Source organism: Ciconia boyciana, chromosome 2, assembly GCF_034638445.1.
Source record: "Ciconia boyciana chromosome 2, ASM3463844v1, whole genome shotgun sequence".
In the NCBI taxonomy this organism is placed as follows: Eukaryota; Metazoa; Chordata; class Aves; order Ciconiiformes; family Ciconiidae; genus Ciconia; species Ciconia boyciana.
Window position 1 is genome coordinate 33430416 of NC_132935.1, and position 25076 is coordinate 33455491.

Here is a 25076-nt window from a genome sequence, read left to right on the forward strand (position 1 = left end):
CCTTAGGACTGCCACCGTAAATAAGCATTTTAAAAGAATCTCAGTCTTTAATGAAGAACAGAGGGAATTTTCAATCAGTAATCAGAAACAGCTCTCAAAATCAGGGATAGTGGAGTGGTATGCATATTTTTATTTGGTGCACAGAAAATGCATTGTTTCTGAGCTATTCCTATAAGTAGACTCACTATACTGTTAAAACCTTAGTGGATCCTGCAGTGTTTGTGATTCTCTGAGTATTAAAGGAATTAGAGAAAGCCTTCTAAAGCAGTTAGAGGCACCACAGTGAGAAATGATTACCCACTTTAAAACCAGTCATGTACAATTAAAAAGAAAAAAAAAACTTAAATGAGAGAGAGAATAGATGCACATAAAAAAGACTGAGTCCAAAGAAAGGAAAAATGATTTAAAATATCTATCTGCTATAATCATTCCAGGCACACTGTGAGACTATATGTGCTGTAAAGGAAGACAGAGAAGTAAAAAGACACTTATCTAATCGTCTGCAAATTATAGTAAGAACTACATTAATGAGACCTAAGGATATATCCCTGTTAATGAGTCATCAGGATTCTCAGGAGTAAATGAAATTCCATGCTTGTGTAGTAAAATGTACTTAGGTCAGACCGGAAAGACATTATTAGTCAGAGAAGATATAAATAAAAAAAATCGTTAATAGTCAAAACTATAATCAGTGAGGCTCATGTGCTGAAATGCTAAAATATTTGCAAAGATTTTAAATAAAATATCTACGGTCCTACACAGTATGATATGGATACAAATATATATAAAACAAAAGAAACTGAGGCCCAAAGCTACAGAAGTGAGGAAGTGAGAAATGGTTTTTGTATTTAAAGAAATAAATATAAGGTAACATAGAGAACTGTGACACATAAATACGTGTGCTTTGAGATCATATATAATCAGTTTTCTTAGTGTTTCCTCATCTTGTACAATTCTGCTGCCTACACTTCAGACCTGTATAATGGTTATTTCTTATTCTGTGGACTCAAGGTTTTGGGGAATTCAGTTACTGTCTGCTGGCACAACCTGTTGCAAACAAATCTGTAAAGGAGGTATTGCCTCTGCCTTGTCACTATTTCATAACTTTGGTGAAACTTTTGGTAAGCCTTGAGGTTTTGATTTGGTGGCCAGGCTGGAATGAGAGAATCTGAAATACGTTTTCCTCACAGATACATAAAACCAGAAATGAACTTTCTATTTTGGGGCACTACTGAAAAAAGACAAGGAAACAAATGGCTCAAACCACAGAAGTATTGCCCAATATTCTTGCTCAAGATGTGTAATTCTTAAATTTAAACTCTAGCTGTGGATTTGAACACCTTTCCTGGATTACATGCATTTACTGTAGGGGTCAGTCACTATTCATGTAGTTCATTTAAGATGGAATAGTATCAACAAATAATACGGAGAATAACCTTCCTTAAGCACACATATGCCCTATTGGAGAAGGTTTCATTGTGGGAAAGCAGCAGACATTGTATTCTCAGATCCCCAGAGGCAGATGAGACATTTGAATCTGGTTGTGGTTTAGGTCACTAGTACTGGAATCATAAAAGAAAAGGGGATGAAGTGGAGAAGAGAACCAATGACTGCAAAGCCAAATCTTTCCTTTAGTCATTAATCCTGTCCAGAAATTAAATGCCTCAGAAAATTCACAGCATTTGATTTTGAATATGTTGTAGGCAACTGTTTCAAAATTTCTGAAATATTTTGTCAGTGTTGTCTCATCTAAAACTAGTCCTTCAATGTAGGTAGAATTCATAAACAGTTCTGGCTGTTCTGAAGATGAATTTTTAAGCAAACAAATAATTTTCAAAAAAATATTGCTAACCCCCCAATTTTAGTTGAATTATCCTAAGCAATGCCAGTATCATAGGATATGGTATGACACACATGGCAACCTGTGGGGTCTTTCATTAGATTTTTTGTTAGTTATAGGGATAGAATTTATTGTATTACTAAAGAATTTTCCATCAGTCTTTAATTTCTTCTTCTTCAATGAAATCTGGCAAGATTGAAGACATGGAAAGCAATGGAAATGTGCCTGCTCCTAAGAAATCTTAACGTGGCCAGGAATGTGCCATGATGAAGTGTCTTAGAACTCTTCAGTTTCTTCAGCCAAGGGCAATCTCACTAAAAATTACACATACATGAAAAGAAAAAGATGTCATCAGATCACTTCCTTATAGTTATCAACAATGTTGTGAAGTGGGGCCTGTTCCAAAGCATCCACATATCTTTCTTCGCTCCAGCTCAAATGACTTTCTTCTCACTAGCCTCCTTAGACTGTATCTTATTTCCAATTGTTTCTGTAGCAATTTGTTCTGTTTCCCATCATCTCATATATTCATCAGTGCCCTTTGGCCCTGATCCCAAAGCCAAGCCTTTTAACCTTCTTCATCTTTTTCAGAACAATTAATTTTAAGTCAAAAGAAATCAGGGCATAACTGTTACAAAATAACTTTTAAAACCTAAGAAAACAGGTAGTTTATATACCAAATGTTCTCGGGCATATTGATAATTTGAGTTACTTTTAGAAGGGTCTCTTGACAACATAAATCCCATGTGATGTGGCAGCTGTTAACTAGTATGTTTCCATACAAGCATACAATGTGGTTGTGTAATCCCAAATGTAAATTCATTTGTTCAAGTTAAGTCTGCCAAGACACCTCATTTTTTCAGCTTTTTAATTGCTCAGTAAGTCTGTGCTTTTTGTGCTTGAAAGGATCACACAGCTTTTTTTCTAATCCATTGATTTTGCCCTTATGTTGAAGTAGATACCTACCAGCTATAGCTGCACTCTGATATGCTTCCTGTGGGATACTCCAGGAGCAGAGTTATACACCTGAGATCTGCCTTTACTAGACTTTCACCTCTCAAATTATTTGATTTGGCCATTATTACTAGTTCTGTCCAGTACTTAACCAACAAACAGTATTAAAAAAAAGCAATGAGCAGTAAACGAGAAAAACTCTAACCTCCAATTTTTTTTCAAATTATTGCTTAATGAAAATAAAGACTAAAAGACTCAATAGGTCTGTGCTTTTTAATATTTTTCTCTAACAGTGCTAATAATATTTTCAATGGCATGAATAATGTTAATTTTTTTGGCTAATTGTTTGTTACCTCCAGACTTACCTTGACACGAACCAGGTAAACCCTTTTAGAAGTGGAGTGCATTGAGTAGTTACTCTGTTCTAGAGATGTACCCAAAGGGGTTGCGTCAGCATTAGCGTTATCTGCTAAGGAGTAGGCAAGGCAGTTCATTCTGTGAACAGTTTAAATGGCAAACATTTAACAAAGTGAGTTATTTTTCTGGGTTTTATTCACCTACGTACAAAATTTATTATCAGATTTAAAAAAGTTATGCCAAATTCTGGACTTTGTAGATTTAAAAAAGAAATAGAACAAGTAGGTTGCAAAGTTTATGAGATCATGGATCTGTAGGTCATAAGACCCAGTCCTGTCTTCTGTGATCAGAGAAGTCAGTGCCATGCTGTTTAGAGAAAGTGTCACTCAATGTGTGAGTCTTTCGCCTCTGCTGGCCTGTCAAAGATGTCTGAGCTGGTTTCTGTCACCAACCTAGAAGAACTAGCCTAAGAAACTGTCACACAGGCTACAGATGTTCTAGGCTTGGTTTGGTCAGAAAAGTTTTTATCCTGATATCCTTCAATAGCTTGGACTACATGAAGTTGTTAATCACCCTCTTTTTCCACTTGACCACTTTAAATGATGGAGATTCATGCTCTTAGAGTGAGAATTGCAAAGTCTTCCTTGTCAGTGAGCAAGAGAGGGATGAGGGATGTTGTTCCATAAAACAAAGCATGTATGTATGAGTGATTCGTATTCAGCACTCGAGAGCAGTAATGGAAAAAATCTTTTTGTATGTTCATCTACATTCATAATAAGAAGCCGTATGATATCTTACATGGAGTTTCTAATTTGAAGCTACAACTAAGATAATTGCTGTTGAACAGAATGTTACAGAAATTTATTTCTTGTTTTGGAGACACATTTGCAAGAATGTTTTGGACAAAACTTATACTTCATCTAGTGTAACTTTCTGCTTGGCAGCAGTTCTAGATGCCTCTGAGGAAAGTGAAGGGAATTTGTCTTGGGTACAATGCCTAAAATACAGAGCTTTTTTGAAATTATTATGTTCAATTTTGCATGTCTTCCAGAATTTTTTTTTAAAACATTCACTATTGTAACTATGGGTAGTTTTATCATCCATATAAAAGCCAGTCTCACTTTAAATTTTGCTGTAGTCTTGGGCTCAGCAACATCTTGTGTGCATAGTGTAGAAAAATATTTCCCTGTCTCAGTTTTGAATTTGCTGCCTTTCAGTATCCCTGAATGTCCCCTTTTTCTTGTGCTATGAGACAGAGACAATAAAAATACTCAGTATATCCTCTGTATCATTCATTCACTACTTTATAGAACTTTGTTTTGTTCATTCCCATTTGTTTTCTTGCTGAAGTTCCAGTCTTTTCAACTTTTCTTCAGATTAGAGTTTTCAAGAAGCACCAAAATTTGAAAATCAAAATGGAAAGAGGAAATTAGTGTAGAAAATAAAAACATAGAATACCTCCTTTTTGTGTGACATCTATTTGATTAGGAAACAGGTGAATCAAAATAATTTCCTTACATATTTACAATTCAGTGATTGAAAATGTGCTCATTTTTAAAAAAGGAAAAAGCTTTCAAATGGTTCGATGAGTAGCAAATGAGAGGTATAGAGCTGCATTTCACAAAACTCTATAATTGATTTCATTTCTTCCTAATTGCTTCATATTTGTGTGGCTATAGATAGTAGATGGCTCTGCAGTGAATAGAAAGCTTTAACAGCTGATGAGTTTTACAGATGTCATAGGAAAGTAGAACACATTTTTTTTTCATTGAATTACTCATTCATTGAATTTATCATTTTAGTTGCTGTTAATAAAGAGCATAAATAACATAAAAGGAAAGGATTTATGATTTCCTAATTTAACTCTTATCTGTTTTAGCTGTTCTTGGGAAACAGAATTTTATGCTCACTGTTGTCAATGTAATTTTATCACAAGGAAATTTCATGCCTTAGCCAGCCCTGATGTGAACTGTGTTCACTGACGTCAATAAAAGGGGAATTCTGTTTTTTTCTCTATGGCCCTCTACAGAGAAATAAACCACCATTTATGTATTATAAACAGCTTAACAGCACCTTTCATTTAATCTAAAACTTTTCAGTCACAATGCCAGCTTTTAACTTTGATTTGAATTTTTTGCCGTACACAATGGTAGTCGGCAAAATGCCAGGACAATGAAGACTAGGATGAAAGTCCTTTGAGAAAACTTTCTAAGCATTTCAGTCAGAACACCACGGGCAAGTCATTGAGATACAGCTATTCCATTTCACTTAGTTCACGTTGCTGATAGAGATTGATACACTGTGAAAGAATAGGAATTATGAACGAAGCATTCAGTGTAATATCATTTGCCACTGGTTAATGGAGATGTTAGACACTGGGGTGTCCCAGAGAAAGAGACTTTTAAAACACCTATCACATTTCTTTACTGGGTCATTTCAGTAGGTTTTCATGAAAAGACTTAGCTCAAATTTACCAAAATAATTCACATGCATAAATACTGCCTATCATTTACAGCTGAGCAGATGGGAATGCTTGAGATGTTCTCCAGCTTGTTGTTTTGACTCTGCGTAAGTGTCATACACAGGACAGAGTACCTCTGGACAGCATGTTGGGTTTGTACTCTTTTCTATTGAATGGCCTTGCATGCAAGTAAATATGGGCAACGTGGGAGATATAACAGTTTGCTATTTTATGTGAGAGCTTTGTTAAATTTCTGGCTTATGAGAGAGGTGGACAATGCATGGCCAAACTGGAAATCACTTGTCAGGTGGTTAGTGGGATTTGGGACGTGGGGGGGGTCCAAAACCAGCAGTCGTTACAGCTGTGTACATAGTGTCATCACCAGCTAAACTCTGGATAGCAGCCATACACTCTACATAAAATCAAGAGTTGCCCTATGCCATATTTACAAATCTGTTTTGTAATGGTTAAGGCTTTACTATAAGATGCATGCATTTAAGAATAAAACCCATAAACTAGGTACCCAAAAACCACTGCACCACTGGCCACCTTGGCTTGTTGGATGTGGACAGAGCTCAAAGATGCATCATAAAACAAGAGGGAAGAAGACAAGCAAAGATGTATGCAGCTACTATCAGCACAGTTAGTCTTCTGCCAGATTCACCTACAATATAGTTTGTGAAAAAGGGAAAGAAAAATATAAAATAAGCTGTATTAGGAAAATTGGTAAGAAAGTGCACTCAATACTGGCATTCATTTATTCATTATGTAGCACAGGTTAGGCAAGTCGCTGATTAATGCCCATCTAGATATTTCTTGATTTGTACAGTAACTGCTTATAAACAATTAATAATGTGTAACTGCATCTGTCTGGACTTTTAAAAGGCCACTTTTGTCAATATAGTAATGTTTTATTCTTGAAAAAATAGCAAAAGTTTAAAGCAAAACTTTAAAAAAGACACTGAATTGGAGAACTCTGCATGAGTAGGACTGGACAAATACTACAAAAAAACTGGCATAGATATTATTTCTAATTAAACAAAAAAAAGCCCCACCAAATCCTTAGTTTTATTCACTTTCAAGGAACTCTCATGTAAGAGGAAGGCTTTTAACAACAGTAACCATAGCATAAGTATTCATACAGCTATCTGGAAAAAAAGTGCAGCTACAAGAAACCTTTGCTCCAGATTTATTTCTCACATTTCATCAATGCAGGGCAGAAGAAAACTTTTGTGGGCTGCACAAAAAGTGGCTGAGTGTTAGACACAATTCCTTATATGTATACACAATTACATTAATATAAACATTTATTGCATAATATTCCTCCCATCTCCATGAATTCTCATTTGCACTGAGTATGCTCTGCAATTTAGTGGTGTTAATTAGCCACTGACCAGAACTCTTTATTGTCAATCCTTTTTCTTGTCTGTGGATTTGTTTTTCTGTTGTTTGACTGCAAGTTACCATAGCTTAACCTTTATATATACTTATTGTTATTTATTTATATTTAGTGTTCTCTTTGTCCACTATGTAACCTAGGGTGGGTCCAGTTACATATGCTCGTCTGGAAATCATCTGCACAAGACCTATAGCTGAGGAGGGATTTAGGGAAATGATGTTAGGTGTTGTTCTTGCCGCCTTGCCGACATTTGATTATTCCAAGATGATCTTTAGGAATGTTGCCACTATAACTACCAACATCATTGTAAGGTTGTCTAGGAAACCTTTTCTGTCTGGAGATCTGTTGATTAAAGGATTTCTGCATTATTTTTGCTGTTGATTCATAGAGTGGATAATTGGGTTTTGGTTTCTTTAGTGGAAGCTTTTTGTAATTGTTATTGGACAGTACAACACTAAGGGCCTTGCATTAAAGGCAGTCAAAGAAAGAGGCCACCTCTCCAAATGAGAAACTTGTAGTGAGGAAAAAGCATGCTTGCAAATCTGAAGTTATTCTCCTGGTTTTTGTTTTTACATCAGAAAAAAAAAAGAAGAAAAAAAAAGAGTCTGATTCTCTTAGCATTTTATTAGGGAATTAAGAAGTCAAAGATGACCAGCAGAAAACACTATTCTAGATTATGTTCCAACTGGCATGGAAGGTAATGGTGGTTGTTACCTGAGGTTTCTGTGCATGTTGGTGCAAAGGAGTAGCTTGGAGTGATTAGCTAAAGTATAATCAATTCCAATTTATCAAGGGCACATCATGCAGACTAACCTCATCACCTTCTCCAACAAAATAACATCTTCTGTTGACATGGGGAGAGCAGTGGATGTTGTTTACCTGGACTTCAACAAAGTGTTCAACACTGTTTCCCACAGCATTCTCCTGGACAAACTGGCAAGATACAGATTGGATGGGTGGTCTGCAAGATGGGTAGAAAATTAGCTAACAGGTTGCACTCAGAGGGTAGTAATCAATGGTTTTCACTCAGGCTGGCAACCTGTCACAAGTGGGGTGCCCCAGGGATCGATACTGGACCCTAAGCTGTTCAATATCTTCATAAATGACCTGGATGATGGGATTGAAAGCGCCCTCACCAAGTTTGCTGATGACACCAAACTGCGTGATGAGGTGTACACATCAGAAGGGAGAGCCATATTACAGAGACACCTGGACAAGCTGGAAGAGTGGGCAAGCAACAACAGTATGAAGTTTAACAAAGACAAGTGCAAAGTCCTACACGTGGGATGGAGTAACCAAACAGCCCAATACAAGATAGGATCTGTGTGGCTGGGGAGTGGCCTTGCTGAAAGGGACCTGGAGGCCCCGGTAGACAACAACAAGCTGAATATGAGTCAGCAGTGCGCCACTGCAGCAGCAAAGGCAAATCAGATCCTGGGCTGCATCCGCAGGAGCATTACTAGCAGAGGTAGAGACATGATCATCCCACTCTACTCACCGCTTATCAGGCTGCACCTGGAGTACTGTGTCCAGTTCTGGTGCCCAAAATTCAAGAAAGATGCAGGCAAGGAAAGGGTTCAAAGGAAGGCCACAAAGATGATCAAAAGGCTGGAAAACCTGCCCTATGAGGAATGACTGAAGGAGTTAGGTCTTTGCACACTGGAAAAGAGAAGGCTCGGGGTGGACCTCATCACAGTATTCCAGTACTTAAAGGGCAACTACAAAGAGGGTATCTCTTCACAAGGAGCCACATGGAGAAGGCAAGGGTCAATGGGTATAAATTACACCAGGGGGTGTTTTATCTCAACGTAAGAAAGAAATTTTTTACAGTGAGAAAAATCATTCATTGGAATAACCTCCCCAGGGACGTGGTAGAGTCCCCATCACTGGATGTTTTCAAGACATGACTGGACAGGGTGCTAGATAATCTCATCTAGGAAAGGTTGGACCAGATGATCTTTCAAGGTCCCTTCTAACTTGGGCTGTTCTATGATTCTATGGTTCTATGAGTTGCCTTTCCTGCTCCAGCAATGCAAACTTAGGTGGAGCCTCACTGTTGGGAGGAAGGAATTGCCTGTTTGTCCATGGCTCCAGGTCTGAACAGGACTAATCTGAAGTCACAAAAGAGGATTTTTCTGGAGAGCTCGTCTATATATGCAGAACATGGCTTTGGACACTGTTCTTTCAGTATTCATATTGCAGAGGTGGGTATGTGGTACTGACCAGCATTTTGTTTGAGGCAGGTCAACGTGCCTGATTTCCAGCAAGTTTATTCAACCAGCTGTGATGCCTGTTTGGTGAGGGAAGAAGTGTAACAGAAGGAAGTTGTTTTTATTTATAATGAATGCCATGATAATGGATTTGTGTCTTCTCTTCCGAACAACTGCACCTCCCTATTTCTGATAACACTCATTATAGAAGAAAATGGCACTGTTGGGGAATGCTGGCCTTTTACAGTCCATCTTCCCATGTCACTAGCCTGGCATTTAGCTTGATAAAGGCATGTGATGACACAACTTTATGTAATCAGATTTCACCGATGTTTAGGTGAGAAAAATTAACCAAGCTGACCAAATAATTTTGTGCCTCAATAGTATGAAAACTGACACAAACCACATGGAAAGAAAGCACAACTGCGTCTCTCGTCTTGAATTACAGGATTCCAGTGTTGTTGTAAGACTCATCAGTCAAAGAGTATTCAGCCTCCAGGAGTTCTGTATTTTTCTAGCATGAATTAATTTCCCAGCTGGTGTCTTTGTTAATTTTTAAAGAAAAAAATATGTGCTGTAAAGTTCTTGCCCCATGGCCCAGTAAAAGCTGTATTATCTTTGCCAGTAATGGGCCACAGATTTTGTGCTAACTTTACCTTGTACTAACTATGGAAGACCCTACTCCTGGCCTGTTAGGCTTGTTATCAACTTGTTATGAGAACATGCTGTGTGAACTGGAGCTTGGCACCAGGTGTCTCCCGGTGTTAACGTGTGGGATAACAACGAAGGCCTTGAAAATATGGGCACAGGTTGAACACAGGCACAGAGCTATAAACACCTCACTGGTGGTCAGCCACTGGCCATGGGAGAAGCACAGCCTTGAGAACTGGGAAAAGACTGCTTTGAGCGTGGCAGAGAAGAAAGTAACACCCTTCACCGTGGTACAGTACCTAGTTCAGGGCCGGTGGTCAAGGGCTAAGGACAGTCTGCAAATTCTAGTATCAAAGAGCCAGATCTCAAATCTGGGAGGAATCATCATGATGGGGATTGCTTTTGAAAAGCCGTCATGGGGAGGGTGGATCTGCAAGCACAGCCCGCTCCCCCTGCGTGCCCCAGAGACCCCAGCCCCTGCTCCCTGCTGCGGTGAGCTCTCCCCTGCACTTCCAAAAGCCCGCTCCCCTCGTCCCTGCCTACCTCTTCCTCAGGCCCAGCTCTTCGGGGGCCTTTCCTGCTGATCACTCGCCCACCTCCATGGGCAGTATGACTAGACAGTGCGTGTGTGCTTGTGTAGGTGGGCATGTGCTTTTTCCTCTCCAGATTCTGCACTTTTCTCCTCTTCAATGCCCTAACTCCTCAGTGAAGACCTCCTGCACATAAACTCAATTTGGTTAGTTATTATTTTTGGCAAAAGAATTGTGAGAAGAAAATAAAAATGAGGTGGCTTATTTGCAATTCTTACAGTGGGAAATTCTTTGCTGAAACTTTAGGAACTGATCCTGTCAGCTATTCAAAGCTTTTTCTGATTTTCTGAGATGCCTCTCACCTGTATTATATTCGCTGGATATTGAATCAGGCCCTTTGTTATCAAAGAGTCATATGGAATAGAAATAATCAGATTCAAAACTTTCCTTAGCAGCTGCTGGGGAGATCATTACTGTAACAGAGAAAAAAGGAGGTCCTGGTCAGCTAAAACCCAAATCTTTGCTTTCCATGCAGAGTGGATGTGGCTTGGGACATACTTATCACTGAAGCTTCAGGCACCACATCCAGACTTGGACTTTCCTCTCTTCAGTAGATAACTTCTGAAGCAATTAATGTAATGCTGGAGTTTGATTTGCTTATAACACAAAGATAATTTGCAAAGGCCCCATTGATGGGTAAGCCATGTAGAAAAAACACCTCGGTTTACAGAGGAACTTGTAGCAGACAATAAAAATTGCAGTCCTTTTTACGGTCGTCACCACAGATGACTAACTTAGAACAAAGAAATGCAGATCTCCGGTTTTCTTGTAACTATTCCACTTTAGTACATTAGCTTATAAAGATTTTATTTCAGCTGTGCTCTGAATAGTATCATTGTCACTGGTATGATATAGTGTCTACTATAATTCATGTATACTCACAGTGTAGAATTGTCAATAAAATATGCTGTAATTGCTCAAATATCTGTCAGTGATTGTCCATCATGCCCGTATGATAATATGCAGTGATAATATAAAAACATTGGAATATATTGTCAGATCTAGAGTCAGTCTTATAAACAACCATTACAGTCATGTCAATTACATCAGATAAGATACAGATATTAGGGCACATATTTTTTGGGGGGGCTGAAAATGAAATTATTCCACCTAATGTCATCTGTGAAAAGACAGCAGTATCTCTCATAACAGCTGAAGAATCAGAAGTCCCTGATTGCTAGATGCTGAAATATTCCCCAGTGACAATTCTTTTTGGAATAATAAGAGACAGAAGTGCCACTTCCAATTCTGTGCTGTCAGGCTGTAAGGCCAAAAATCCTGTGGGTACCATAACACTTCCTTTTTGCTGAGAATTTCCCTAACTTGTGAGATAAGGCACCTTTCACAAGGTGATGGGATTTTGTCTTTGGCTCCAGAGGGACTGGGATTTCCTCTTTGGTGCACTGCTTTTCAGATGTGCATTTTAAGAAGAAAATTAAAACAAACAAATATTAAAACAAATTACAAAGTTACTATCATATCATATTTGGGATTTCAGTTCTTTTTGTGTTCTGCAGCATGGACAGACAATGTGATAATCCCAAATGACACAATATAGTAATGACTTTTAAACTGTGATGTATTGCTGACGATAATGTAATACAAATGTTTTGTAAATAAAACATATGCACACACATACACAAAACATTTGTGTTACATACTGTAACACATATATATATAAAAAAATAATATACCATGCTGCGTCTATATTGTTAGAAATTAGAGGATTAATTTGATTTCGATTTCTTGCGTCCTGTCACTCAGCTGCCTCCAATTCCAGGGATCGTTTTCTCTCAGAGGGACTTTGTGGGAAGTTGCTTTCCCAGGGATCCCAGCAAATAGGTAACTACACTGTACAGAAAATATATCTCAGCATTTTTGTGTAAACTGTATCAATGGAATTGATTTAGATAAAAATGTGCCTGTAAATTGATAAGGGGATCTAGGAAAGCAGAAAAAAACCAAAGCTTTCAAAAGCTTTTTTGACACTGCCCTTCTACACGACCAAATATAAAGTGGTAACATTTTTGCACCAATTTTTCCGAAGCCAAACCAAAAAAGGGTTGCATTTATTAAAGCCCCATAAAAATGATACTGAATTATAAAATGCCTAATAATATAGAATGTATAATGATACTGTGACTTACATTTGCAATAAAACATGGAATCCATCTTCAAAGGACTGAATGCTTGGTTTTACTATAAGAAATTATACAAGTAATAAAAAAAAATCATTGTTGAGGGATTTGTTAAAACCAGATCATGGGTCTCAGCTCCAAGTGAATTTATTTTGAACCTTCTGAAGCAGACATTGCAAATTTTTACATTCTAATGAGTGAACTAAAAACATATATTTCAAAGAAAACAGCACTCATAAATTACATTTATGACACATGAGGTTGCTGACTGCTGTGCAGGGAGCACAGAGTAATGGTGCTAATATGCACTCTAGCTTGATTTTCTCAGTTCCCAACATGCTCTAATTCTACACTACAAATCTTTAAATGGCAGTTATATTTTAATTAATATGATTATGTGCTGCCATTAGCAAACCCTCCCCCAGCACATTTCTCCTGCCAAACCCATGAATGCCAGTAAACCATTAACATAAAAGGGCTGTTTGCTTATTAAATTCATCTACACAAATAGGCAAGGGTTGCAATTGTTGATTTGCCATTGAAAGAACAGAACATGAGCGAGTTGCACAGTAGCTGGCAGTTGCAATTATCTAGTGTAATTAAGTCTAATTTATAAGCCCCCCTCAAATGAGAAAGTAACAATTTTTGTTAATTAACAAGAGCATTTGTAAAGCTCGTTAACTCCATCATTCACCATCTGCCTGGATAAATGGGAGCATGCAGTTATTGTGGGACATGTTGCATATGTCTATTTGTGCAGTAATCTGTTTGGAAAGTCTAATGATTGAAATGGGAGATAGGAATGGATGTTATATTACAGTGAAAAGAAGATCTACTGTTTTCATTTATCTTTACAGCAATGCAAGTGCTTTGTCATTATCTTGTGCATACGATTTCACTATTCTGATACAGCACTCTGTTACATTGCCTCATACCATCATCCCTACAAGCCTGCAGGGTACAAGAGCACTTATCTTTCCTGATGACTGTTGAATCATTTAAAACAAGTTATTAGTGAAACAATTAAAATGATATTGGTTCACAATTGTATTGATAGCTGCCAGGCATAATGAAACATTCTGAATAGCAGTTGGGGGTTCTCAGAATGGATAGAAAATGCTGTTAATCAGAGACAAGAGAAACCTCTAAAGAAAAACTAAATTGCAAGAACACGTTAATTGTATTGGAACATTTCATTTAATTGAGAACAAAGGGAAGGTAAAAATCATATTATCAATGTTTTATGAACGTGAAGGAATAAGAAAATTACGATGTCATTTGTCACCTATCTTCTGTCGGAAATGAAAATTGAAAAGGCTGTATTTAATGGGAGCAGGCCAAATACATCATGTTTTTACCCTTTTTGTTTTTTCACTGGGATTGCAAAAACTGAAAGGAATAAGGATTTTTTTCGTGGATAGAAAGTGACTGTGAGTGAGTAAGCAATAAGCAAGTTACAGTCTGCTAGTCAGCCATGTAAGGGAACGGGATATCTGTGCTGTCCTGCCCGTGCATGGAAGTCTTGAGAAATTGCCACTATAAAATCAGATATGAACAATGTGCAAATGACACAGCACATACACTTCTTTTTCTTTTTCATATTTTCTTAGGAAGAAGATCATGATTAATGTTGTGGAATTGTAATGCTCATAAGAAGAGGACATTTAATACTTCTGGTTAATAATAGGCATATTTGCCTGATCCAATGCTCCATTGTAGCTACTGGAGAGGCTCAGATCAGATGATTCTCATTTATACAAAAGGCCTTAATGTGGTTGCAAATGTATGTAATTTAAAGCCTCTTACCCTGCACAATGTTATAAAGGGTCTCTGCGTAAATGGGAATTGGGCCCACTGAGCTGATTGAACACCGGATAAATTTCTCTTAATCCCACCCTCCATCACCACTGACCTCCTAATACTAGCCAACATGGAGAAAGGTTTGCCATTTATGCCAGGTTACTGCGTGGCTCTGTGATTTTCCTCTAGGTGATAAGAGGGATGAACAAATGGTATAGGAGTTGGATATCATTCTTTTTTTGAAACAGTAATTGGTATGAAATTATATGAAAATGGTTGACAATGAAGAAAAGTCTTCCAATTTAAATATCATTAAGTTAAAGTTTTATTCTTTCCTTTTGTTTCCTTCTGAAGATTCCTGGTATGCTGCGGACAGAAGGGAAAGCTGCCATTTCTCCAGCTTCCAGGCTGAACTCAGGAAGATAGTCGAATAACCTAATTCTGTGTATGATATTTTTCTTACTTGGGCTTGAAAGGTTTTAAATTAGACATAGTTAAAAAACAGATCAAACTATTTTAAAGCAAAGCTGGTATTTCCATCAGTTCACAAATTATTGCATTATACACACCTTTTTCCTACCTGTTATTGCTGAATGGATAGTGTTTACAAATGTATCTGAGCTGGGAGCATTTCATGACCTACTTAGCCCAGAAAATATTTTAGAAATTTGTTACCCAAAACTTTTTATTTTCTTTCTGTGTAATATGGGCATTTAACTTTCATAGTACATTTCTTCTTTTCTCAGTGGATTGCCTAACCTTTACAAGTGACTATCTTGCCTCATCTTGGAACTTACCGCATCAGTTCTGTAACTCCGTGGCTTCCTATTTGTGTAGCATCCCTCCTTTCCTCTGCTGTTTTCAAGCCGTTATGCAAGACACAGAAACAATCAGAAATAGTGTTGGAAATGGGAGGAGTAAACGTTTAAGTGTTACTCATTGCATGTGTCATCTATTTTTAAATTCTTACCTAGTCTTCAGCTACTGACCAGGTTCAAAGATGGACACTGGGCCAGTTAACACTGTAAACTGTTAGTATGGCTATTCATGTATTTTTAAAGCCAAAGGAATAAAAAACACTACACATATTATACTGAGTTATAATTCAGATTTATGGGCCTGGAAATAATGCACATTACTATAAATTAACTAAAGCAGGACCCCATTAAAAATCATTTCTATCAGGGAAAGCTTTAAACTCAATTTTTTACCTTAATGATAAGAATCAAATTAGACCTACATAATGATTATTACTTAACAGAGAGGTGATAAATGTAAAATTCATCACAAACAGTTATTTTGACAGTATTTATGAAAACGAAATGTTAGTTCTCTCAGTCTCTCAAGAGGAGAAAGAAGAAAGACAGACTCATACTGGGAGAGACTTAAGGCCAAACCCTGGCTAACAGAACAGGAGAAGTAGCATTTGTAGGGTACATTGGTACGGTGACAACGACAGGTAGGTGAGGTTAGCTTTGTGAATGCTAGGAGAAACGCATGTAAATTTTTGTGAGTGATTCTTCAAAAGATCAGCCTCTAAAGAGTGCTGAGCACCTGCAGTTTTTAATGGCTTTAACTAGAGTTTTGAGTATTGAGCACTTGCAGAATTCATTCCTGTAGTAGAGAAAGAGGAAAAAAAAAGAATCTCACTGTGTATGTGGTCTCCTGATGTTTTATTTTAAAGAAAAAAGGAAAGCTGGAGTTTTGCCTGTCTAGAAAGGAAAGAAGTATATAGGCCAGATTTATTGGCTGCATAGCAGATTTTACATTCAATTTTATTTTTACATTCAATTTTCTGCCATGTGCATATATAGATCAGCTGGGCAAGCACTTTCAGTATAAAATAACTTGTTTGTGTATAAATATGTTGATTCACATGCAAATAGGTTCATTCATACATGAGTATGTATGTTTGCCTGGATAAAATATTCCAGACATTCATGACGAAGAAGTAAAAAGCCTAGCAATAACAGTACAGATGATCACAGCAAAGTGAAGAAAAAAAACCTAATCAAAATCCTGTCATGGACTGAGCAAAAGTATTCATAAAAATATGGTTCCATTAAATTTCTAACGTCTGCTTTTGCTTATTTACTTGTTATGCAAGGAAGGTTGTTCTCATAAAAACAGTTTTTAAATATGAAGATTGCATACTTGTGTGACAAAGAGATTGTGCGGATGGAGAAAACTTCCGCTGCAGTGATGAAGAGCTATGCTTTCACTAATTTTGAACTGAATATATATAAAAATATTTATAGAAAAAAGGGTGCATATTCCAGCAAAAACCAATCCCTGCTTTGCAGCCGATGGTTTATTCATTTTAGGATGATAATTAGGCTTTCCAGCCCACGGCCTTATGGTAAAGAAGGTTTCTATGGCATTGGTTCATCACTTAGACAGTACTACATCACTGGTACAGAGACCAAGAGAAAAAGAAACCACATAATTTTGCATCTATTTTTAGCTCAGAAGGCTATCTCAGCTTTTGCTAGCTATATTTTCTACTCTAGAACATAAGTCCTTTTGTCTTTTCTGGTCTTTGGAGATATCAATAAAATAAAAATTCTGTATCGATACTCTCTAGCATAGTTACTTGTACATGCTTCTCATTTAGGATGACACAGAATTGTCCTCCATCAGCAGAGAGACTTTCTGAATCGGAATGTAACAACTGCCACGGTAGGAATATTTTTCCATGCAAGAGCAGTGTGGTCTTTTAGCTTGAAGAGCTCTTCCCTTTCTGTGGTAGTTATTCCTCTTACTGGATCAAGCATATCACTTCCTGGGTTTCTTGCTTTTAGGTTAGACAACTGCTCACTGTGAGGGCTTCTCCTCTCTCCTGGCAATTCAGTTAGTTCTTGCTATGCTCACCCTATCCTCCGTAAAACATTCTTGATGATGGGTGACCAACAGGTACAAGTTATTCCCAGAGAGGTCTCATTAGTATTCAGGGGTACAAATGCATCCTTGCCTTTAGGTCCCTGGATAACATTTCCTTTTTTTCGTAGCTTTGTCACATTGGCAGCTTAACTAGTGGTTACCTGTGACAGTATGATCAGGTGAGCATGCATTGTTCCCTATGCTATGATGTCACTTCAGCTGATTTGTCTTTGTTTCTTCATTAGTTCCCCAGTATTACTAAATATCATCCCATTTCCAGCATTGTAGCTTTCAAAGACAGACAGGTATTTTGGCATGATATTCCAATCTTTCTGCACTATTGATACTTCCCAGTACTAACATCAGCAGATATCATTAGTACACTGCTATTTTTTTGTGAAAAATCTGTTAAAGAAGTTATCATGCAGTGTGGATCCTAAGACTGATCCTTGACGAGCTCCAAATAAATTTCCCCCGAACACTGTCAACAATCCTTCTTGTTAACTAACCTCAGTCAATTTGTCAGGCAATTTCTCTCCCTTCTTATTTTGAGTATAATTCTGGAGGAAATGAATATTATATTTGCTTCACATCCTTTGTCTAGTTATTGATTATGTATATATCTATGTTGCATTGATCTATTAATCTTCTTTTACTAAACTCAGAAAAACTATTCAAAAATCCATTCATCTCAATTTTTATTTTGTTTAAATTGTAATTTTAAATCTCAATTTTTTAAAATCTCCTCTCTTTTTTTTTTCTTTTTTTTTTTCTCCCTCAAGTCCTGCATAGAGTCATATGAGGTCATATTAAACAGTTTGTGGTTGTCTGGATCTTCCTTTCCCTTCCTTTCCTTTCCTTTCCTTTCCTTTCCTTTCCTTTCCTTTCCTTTCCTTTCCTTTCCTTTCCTTTCCTTTCCTTTCCTTTCCTTTCCTTTCCTTTCCTTTCCTTTCCTTTCCTTTCCTTTCCTTTCCTTTCCTTTCCTTTCCTTTCCTTTCCTTTCCTTTCCTTTCCTTTCCTTTCCTTTCCTTTCCTTTCCTTTCCTTTCCTTTCCTTTCCTTTCTTCATTTTTTTCCCTAACAATCCCCAGTTTGCTAAATGGCTGAGATTTTCCTGGAGCAGGAACTTTAGAATTCCATAGTTGGGATTATTTCTTTCCATAATTTGTGTGTATTTCACCCCTTTGTTTTACTTCTGCCTTAATTACAGAGAAATTTACTTCTTTGTCTTTCACATTGGTCATATGTCTTTTGCAGTTATGTCAACATCAAGTCATTACTGAAAAATGAGATGAAGTATTTATTTATTTTTTTCCCTTTGATTTTGCTGTGGACTTTTGGAAATACTTTCTCTTTAATGTACCCCATGGATATCACACTTTCTTTTTTTCTTCTTCAAATTCATATTGAGGAAGAACAATTTGTTCTTTGTTTTAACATTCTTTACCTTCATGAGTTTAGCTTGGCTCCTAGCAACTTTTCCATGCCTCTAGATAAAAACATAAAGACTTTTTACCATTCCCTGTAGGCTTTCTGTTTTTCTGTATATTTTTTCCTGGTGTGGTTATTCCTTCAAATGTGTCAGGAGCTCCTTCCTAGAAGTGTTTTTCCCTTGTTTTGGATACAGAGTCTGAGATCTTAGACTTGAAGACTTTCCAGACTTCCTAAATATTTATGTCTCACTGCTCCTAGGTGTAGCTGATCTCTCTACTTCCCTTAATTTATTAAAGCTTGCCCTGTGGAATCAAGAATCTTAGCAGCATACTATTTTTTTTCTTTCTTCTCCCAGTTCTTCTACTGAAATGAAACCAGATCTCTCCTTTAGCACTCACCACCATGACAAAATGGTGAACCAGCTATCTCACCACCTGACAGTGCACAGTTTTCACTCCGCTTCTTTCTCTGCAACATAGCTGAATGCAATTTCCAGTCTCACTGGTTTATACAATAAACAATTCAGATTTGCTCCTGAGTCCTCTTTTTTTAAAAGCTGGAGGTCAAGTCATCAGGTCAGGCAAACCTTGGGTACAAATGTTTGCTGTTGTACTGGGATAGAGTTAACTTTCTTCATAGCAGCCTATATGGTGTTGTGTTTTGGATTTGTGACCAAATCAATATTGATAACACTCCAGTGTTTTGGCTGACCAGTGCTTGCATAGCACTTTCTCACTCTGTCCCCCCAGTGAGTAGGCTGGGGATGGGCAAGAGGCTGGGAGGGGACACAACTGAGACAATTGAGCTGAGGTGACTAAAGAGATAACCCATACCGTATGCTGTCATGCTCAGCAATACAGACTGGGAATTTGGTATTTGCTCACAGACTGCCTGGGCATTGGTCTGCTTGGGAAAGGTGGTGAGTGACTGATTTTGCATCACTTGCGGTGGGTTTTTTGTTTGTTTCCCCCCCACCCTCCTTTTTCTCTTCACTTACTAAACTGTTTTTGTCTCGACCCATGAGTTTTCTCACTTTTGCTCTTCCTATTCCTTCCCCCATCCCTCTGGGGGTAGTGAGTGAGAGGCTATGTGGATGCTTAGCTGCTGGCCAGAGTCAACCCACTACAGCTGTTTACTTAGGAGAGGTGAGACCCTAACATTTACAAGAAACTTTCTATGTCTCGTGAGTTCAGAAATATGCCAGTACTGTGAACAACATACTGCTACAATAAGTTTCAAGAGTTTTATTTTAAACAGATATAATAAAAACACCACTGATGGGATTATACTGTGATTGTCCTTTACCACAGTATTCTATTACCATAGCACCTACTTGGTATATTTCTGGGACAGATATATAAAATGAAACTGCCTCTGTATCCTTAGATTGTAATAGAATAGCTCGAGACATTTTTAAACATATCGGATGTTGAAGTTTGACTGGGAGGAAGAAGCCTCCTGTGCTCCAAAACCTCTGTGGATGTCTTATATTACCCCCTGTTAGAACAGTGCACCACAATAATTTGGTGCAACTGGAAAGAAATCTTGAACTTAACCACTTCTTGGCAGTGTTAAGAAAGTGCAGCCAAGCTGAATTACCTCCCCGGCCCAAGCAGCGCGAGGTGCTCCCTAAATCGCCCCTGGGCTAGTCTAACGTTTCTACTGAAGTGGCTGGGTTGATGGGAACCTGAATCCTAGCATGCTGTGGCTGGACTTTGTGCAGCTGGAGAAAGCTCGCATGTAACAACTGCTGGGAACAGTTTTTGCTTACATAGGATGTGCTCCCAGCCACTGCTTTAACTCCAGTGACCTATTCTCCCACATTGAAAACTAGCAAAGAACTTGGCAAGTAGGGAAAAAAAAAAAACAGGTTTCTGAATTTTGGTTGGCAAGCGTGAGAGCTCAGTAGCTACTGAGAGTATAAGAACCTCAGGGCAGGAGACCAGTTGTGACTGCTGAAGTACATAGTGCTTTTCTGCAAATATCATAGTGTCTAGGACAAGTGTTCTCTGCAGAGAAATTTGTCCTGATGATATCTACACCCGCTCACAAACACTTCCTTTTGTTTCTCTGTCTGACATAGGACCGCCAGACGATGAGTATTTAGTGGTGCTTGTGCTTCAATTAGAAGTGCTGGTCTCAGAACTTAACAAAGCAGTTCCTAACATCCTCACTGAATCAAACCTTTTCTCTTGCAACTCCCATCCACTGTCAGGTAAGTTCAGCAGATGAGAAAAGCGTGCCTGTTTTCAGCAGAGAGAGCATTTCTTCAAAGCACTTCTTTCTGCATGTTGATCTGTTACATGTATGCCCAGCTAACCCTGTTTTAAAAGAACATTCTTAACCTTTGACTGGGATTTTGAGGACAACAGCAGCCTCTGCTGTTTTGACAGACTGTCTTTGTTCAAGTGGCTTTTTGGAACTTGCATTTGGTATATTAACCATCGATGTGCTTGCTCTCATTTGTTTAATTCATACTGTGCATAAGTCAGGCTGGCTAGCACATTATGCATCCCTTTGTACGCTACAGGGCATTGTATTAGCATGATGGTTAGTAGCTCAGGCAAGATTTATCAAATAATAATTTGAAGTTGCAACATCTGGGTTTGAGAGCAACGTGCTCTCTACCCAACTACTGATGTAACTCACACATATCAGAAATGAAGCAGAAGGATAAGATATTTTCATTCTCTGTGACCATTGAACTGCAGTAGGTTTCCCCCCCCTCCAGCTAGTATTAACCATATGAGGCTTTCACACACAACCATCCTGTTTATGTTATAATTTCTACTCACATCAGGCAGAAATGGGATTCCCAAAACACAATATAGCAATAAACACTGGTTAAAAAATGTAAAAAATGACTGACCAGGCATGCAATATGCTTCTTGCCTCTGTACAAATCCTATGTGGATGTGGATGATTTGATTTACTTTCCATATCAAAAGCAATATCTTTCCTAAGGCAATATTAGAATAGTTTTTAATGATAACAGACTGTGTAGTGATGACTTTTTTATATAAATTTAATGATTTTTACCTTAGGCCCTCCTGTTTGAAAACCTATATGAAATCCAATGGATGCTAGCTAAATACCACCCTCCCGATCCCAACTATAGCTGAGTGTGATTTTGAAAAGATACTGTCTTAATTGGACTGATTGCATCTGCTGAATGTAGTGGTGACAAGTTTAAGGAAGAATAACATTTAAGGATTATTGCCTTAAATTAACAATCCACAACTTTGTAGGCTCAATTGCAGTTTATCTTGTTAAAGATAGTCAAAGTTAGTATTCAGATATCCTTCTTACATTTTCCAGGGTCTCTTGGCCTTATTAATTCAAATCTTACTTTCAATGTATGCATGTAGCCAAGATAATTATTAGAAGGAGAGATCAAAGCAAGCATATTATAGTCCTATTCCATTTTCTGCTGATGTGAGTGATCTGCCTCTTCTTTGATGTTGTATGCTTCTACAGTGAAAGTACAGAGGATAAAAATACTACACCATGTAATCTGGCATTTATCCCATGAGAGCAGAATTCCAAATTGTGACACATGTCAAGAAGTTAAAAAAAAAAAACTTAAAAGAGCCCTATGCTTTATACAGTGACATACTCTGCATTTAAACACCATCAAACATCATTTTCCATTACAAATTTAGTCCACTATATAAAATTCAAAGAATTTCTGTAACTTTAGTCAAAGAGAATGACAGCAATACTTATAAAATAGCTACTATATTTACTAGTAGTTACACTAAGACTGCAACTTAGCTCTATTCAAACCAAATTCTTCTCTTTTTTTTATCCTTAAAAAGACAAAGTGAAGACAAAATTAACATCTTTGTGAAAGCACAGATGCATCTTCTGTACAATTTGGTTTCATCTCCAACAGCCTGTTTATTCAAACTGGGTTTTGTCATCCTTTGGAAAACATCTGTGATTGCAGGTGCTGAACCCAGTACTGACACAGGCTCATAGGATTTTTGTGAGGAAGCAGGATTTGTCCTTTATTATTGTATATTTAAGAGGTAATTGCCCCACATTTCTTGTCAGAATTCTGTCATATTGACACATATATTGGAAGCTGAACTCATCATATTCCTGCCTTTGTAACATAACACTTGATTATTTCAGATTGTAAAGAGCAGAAAGAATGTCAGTTACAACAGTATAACGTTTGTCCTTCTTGGGTTTACTGGAAAATGTCAGAAGACTTTGGACAGTTTGAGAATTTTTCCTTCACTATTGAAATCAGTGAGAATTTTGTTATTACCTCCAGTGACTATTTAGACTTAAGACAGTAATGCCTATTTCATTATATCTAGAGGATGAAGCAGGCCAAATGAGAGCTTCCCATCTTCCTTTTTCTTCATGCTTAACACTATAATTAATTCCAAACAGATTCCTTATGAAGTTTGGAGAATGTCCTTAATTTTCTTTTAACTATTTATCCACATTTTCTCACGTATGAGTTCTATGGGGAGCAGAAACAAAACTGTCAAAATTCAGGAAAAAAGAAAAAGCTGTTCACAAAAGACAAGTGGAATCCGGAAGATCCAGAAATATCACCAAATGCCCTAATTCCTATTTAACCTTTGCAATTGAGATGTTTGTGTACTTTAGATAAACTAAAGAAGCTAGTATATGGAAACTCAACCCCAGATTACTCCTCTTGCAGTTGTTGCTAAGAGTGTCCTAATCCCTTCACTTTATTCTTCAGGAAAGGTCTGTTTAATTTCTGTTGCTTTCTATCAATGCTTCTGGGTTTTGGTGGACTTTTCCCCCTAGAAAGTGAGGAAGTAGTCTTTCATGTTGCTTTTAGCAATGTAGAGCTTTTGCTATAGACTGAGGGCCAAAATCCCAGCCCTGTAAAGCTGACCTACATTGGCAGTTCAGGATTTCCCTAAACAAGACATTCAAAGGCAAATATTACTAGATTTATGGTCTGGGATCCTCTTAAGCTCGAAGTCACACCTAGGTAGACATGAGTGCAAGAAACATTCCCTTTCATCTATGTCTGCCTTGAAGATTACCCCAGATTCTATCAGACTGTCATCTGGCACAGGGATACATGCTCCTGCCACATCCAGGCTTGATTACTGCAAATCATAGGACTTAGGAATGAAGTTTGCTGAAGAAAAAAAAAAGCTCAGGGTGGTTTAGAGTGCATCTGCTTGTCTGTTCAGCAATATGGGCCATATTGTTCTCTCTGCACAGTGCTCCCACTGAATTTGGAATCCAGATGTGCTTCTGAAGAGTTTGTTGTGATTTGCTATTAGAATGATTGTCAGGTGGAAAGTAAGCTTTCTCTAAAATCAAAACTCTCCCTGCAATGATTTCAATTCTCCAGCTAATTTCAGTTTTCTCTCAGAAATTAATTTTCAGCTCCTCCATGTGTTAGTAAGGTGCCAGTCTGGCTACTGCAGCTGTGGCTCCTAGGTTCTGTGTTCCTTAAAAGTCTGATGCATAGAAAGCTGCTGAGACTTAGGTTTGTTGTTCCATGCAGTACTCGACAATTTGCCTGGAGGGAAGAGGACAGAGTGCTCTAGACATCACAAGAGTATTCAGAAACATTTAGAAATATTTTGGAAAAACTAACAGTGAAAACTTATTGGAAATACATTCCAGAATTTTTCCTCCCAGAGAAGTATAAAAGCACTAAGTTATAAGCTGATTCATAAGTATTATTTTTTTTTCCTGAAAATTTAGAGGTTCCCATGCAACAGGTATTCAAATTTCTCACTTGTTCTGTCTGTGATTCTGCAAACTTCTTGTGGATTCAGACATAACTGTCCCAGGAATTTGCAGAGTGAAGGTTCCCAGGGCACAGAGCAAGGAGCACAGGCAGCACTTGTGTTTAGCTGCTGTGAAAGGCTCAGCGGGGCTCTTTGCTCCCTCCCTGTCTTGAGTGAGGAGAAACCAGCCAAGCAAAAGTCAGAAGTTCTTGGCTGTAATTCCCAGACTATTTTCAAAAGGGTGATGTTATACTGTATTTTTCCTTTCATCTACAAAGAATGTCTTGCATTCATGTGTGCAGCTGTTCCAGCAGTCCACCTTGTGTAAAATCATGCACTGCTGCATGAGGAGATGGCTTCTCTAAAGAGTGAACAGAGTCAAAGAGAAGTGATGAAAATGCATTTGTTTGTACCTCTTCAAATTTCCCCTTGGACAGAGAGGTGAATTTGTGTCACCAATGTGGTAAGAAGAGGTTTTTTCTTTTTACTGAAGTACTGACTTTATACTCAGAGCCAAAGCATGACAGTACTCTCACAGTGCGGCATTCCTGCAGCAAGTGAAAGGTACTTATGAATGTTGGAAACCTACAAGTGAGTAGCTTGCTTTGCTATGAAAAGAACTGGA

General features: G+C 37.8%; 1 long non-coding RNA gene across 1 annotated transcript in view; it reads left to right on the plus strand.

Annotated features, from left to right (window-relative positions):
• LOC140647565 (uncharacterized) overlaps nt 1–25076 on the plus strand; it is an 82541-nt gene that overhangs the window by 46701 nt on the left and 10764 nt on the right. Inside the window, exons 4-6 of the long non-coding RNA XR_012040843.1 lie at nt 12227–12304; nt 14755–14845; nt 20797–20928. This is a non-coding gene — a long non-coding RNA (uncharacterized lncRNA). The remainder of the gene's footprint in view (nt 1–12226; nt 12305–14754; nt 14846–20796; nt 20929–25076) is intronic.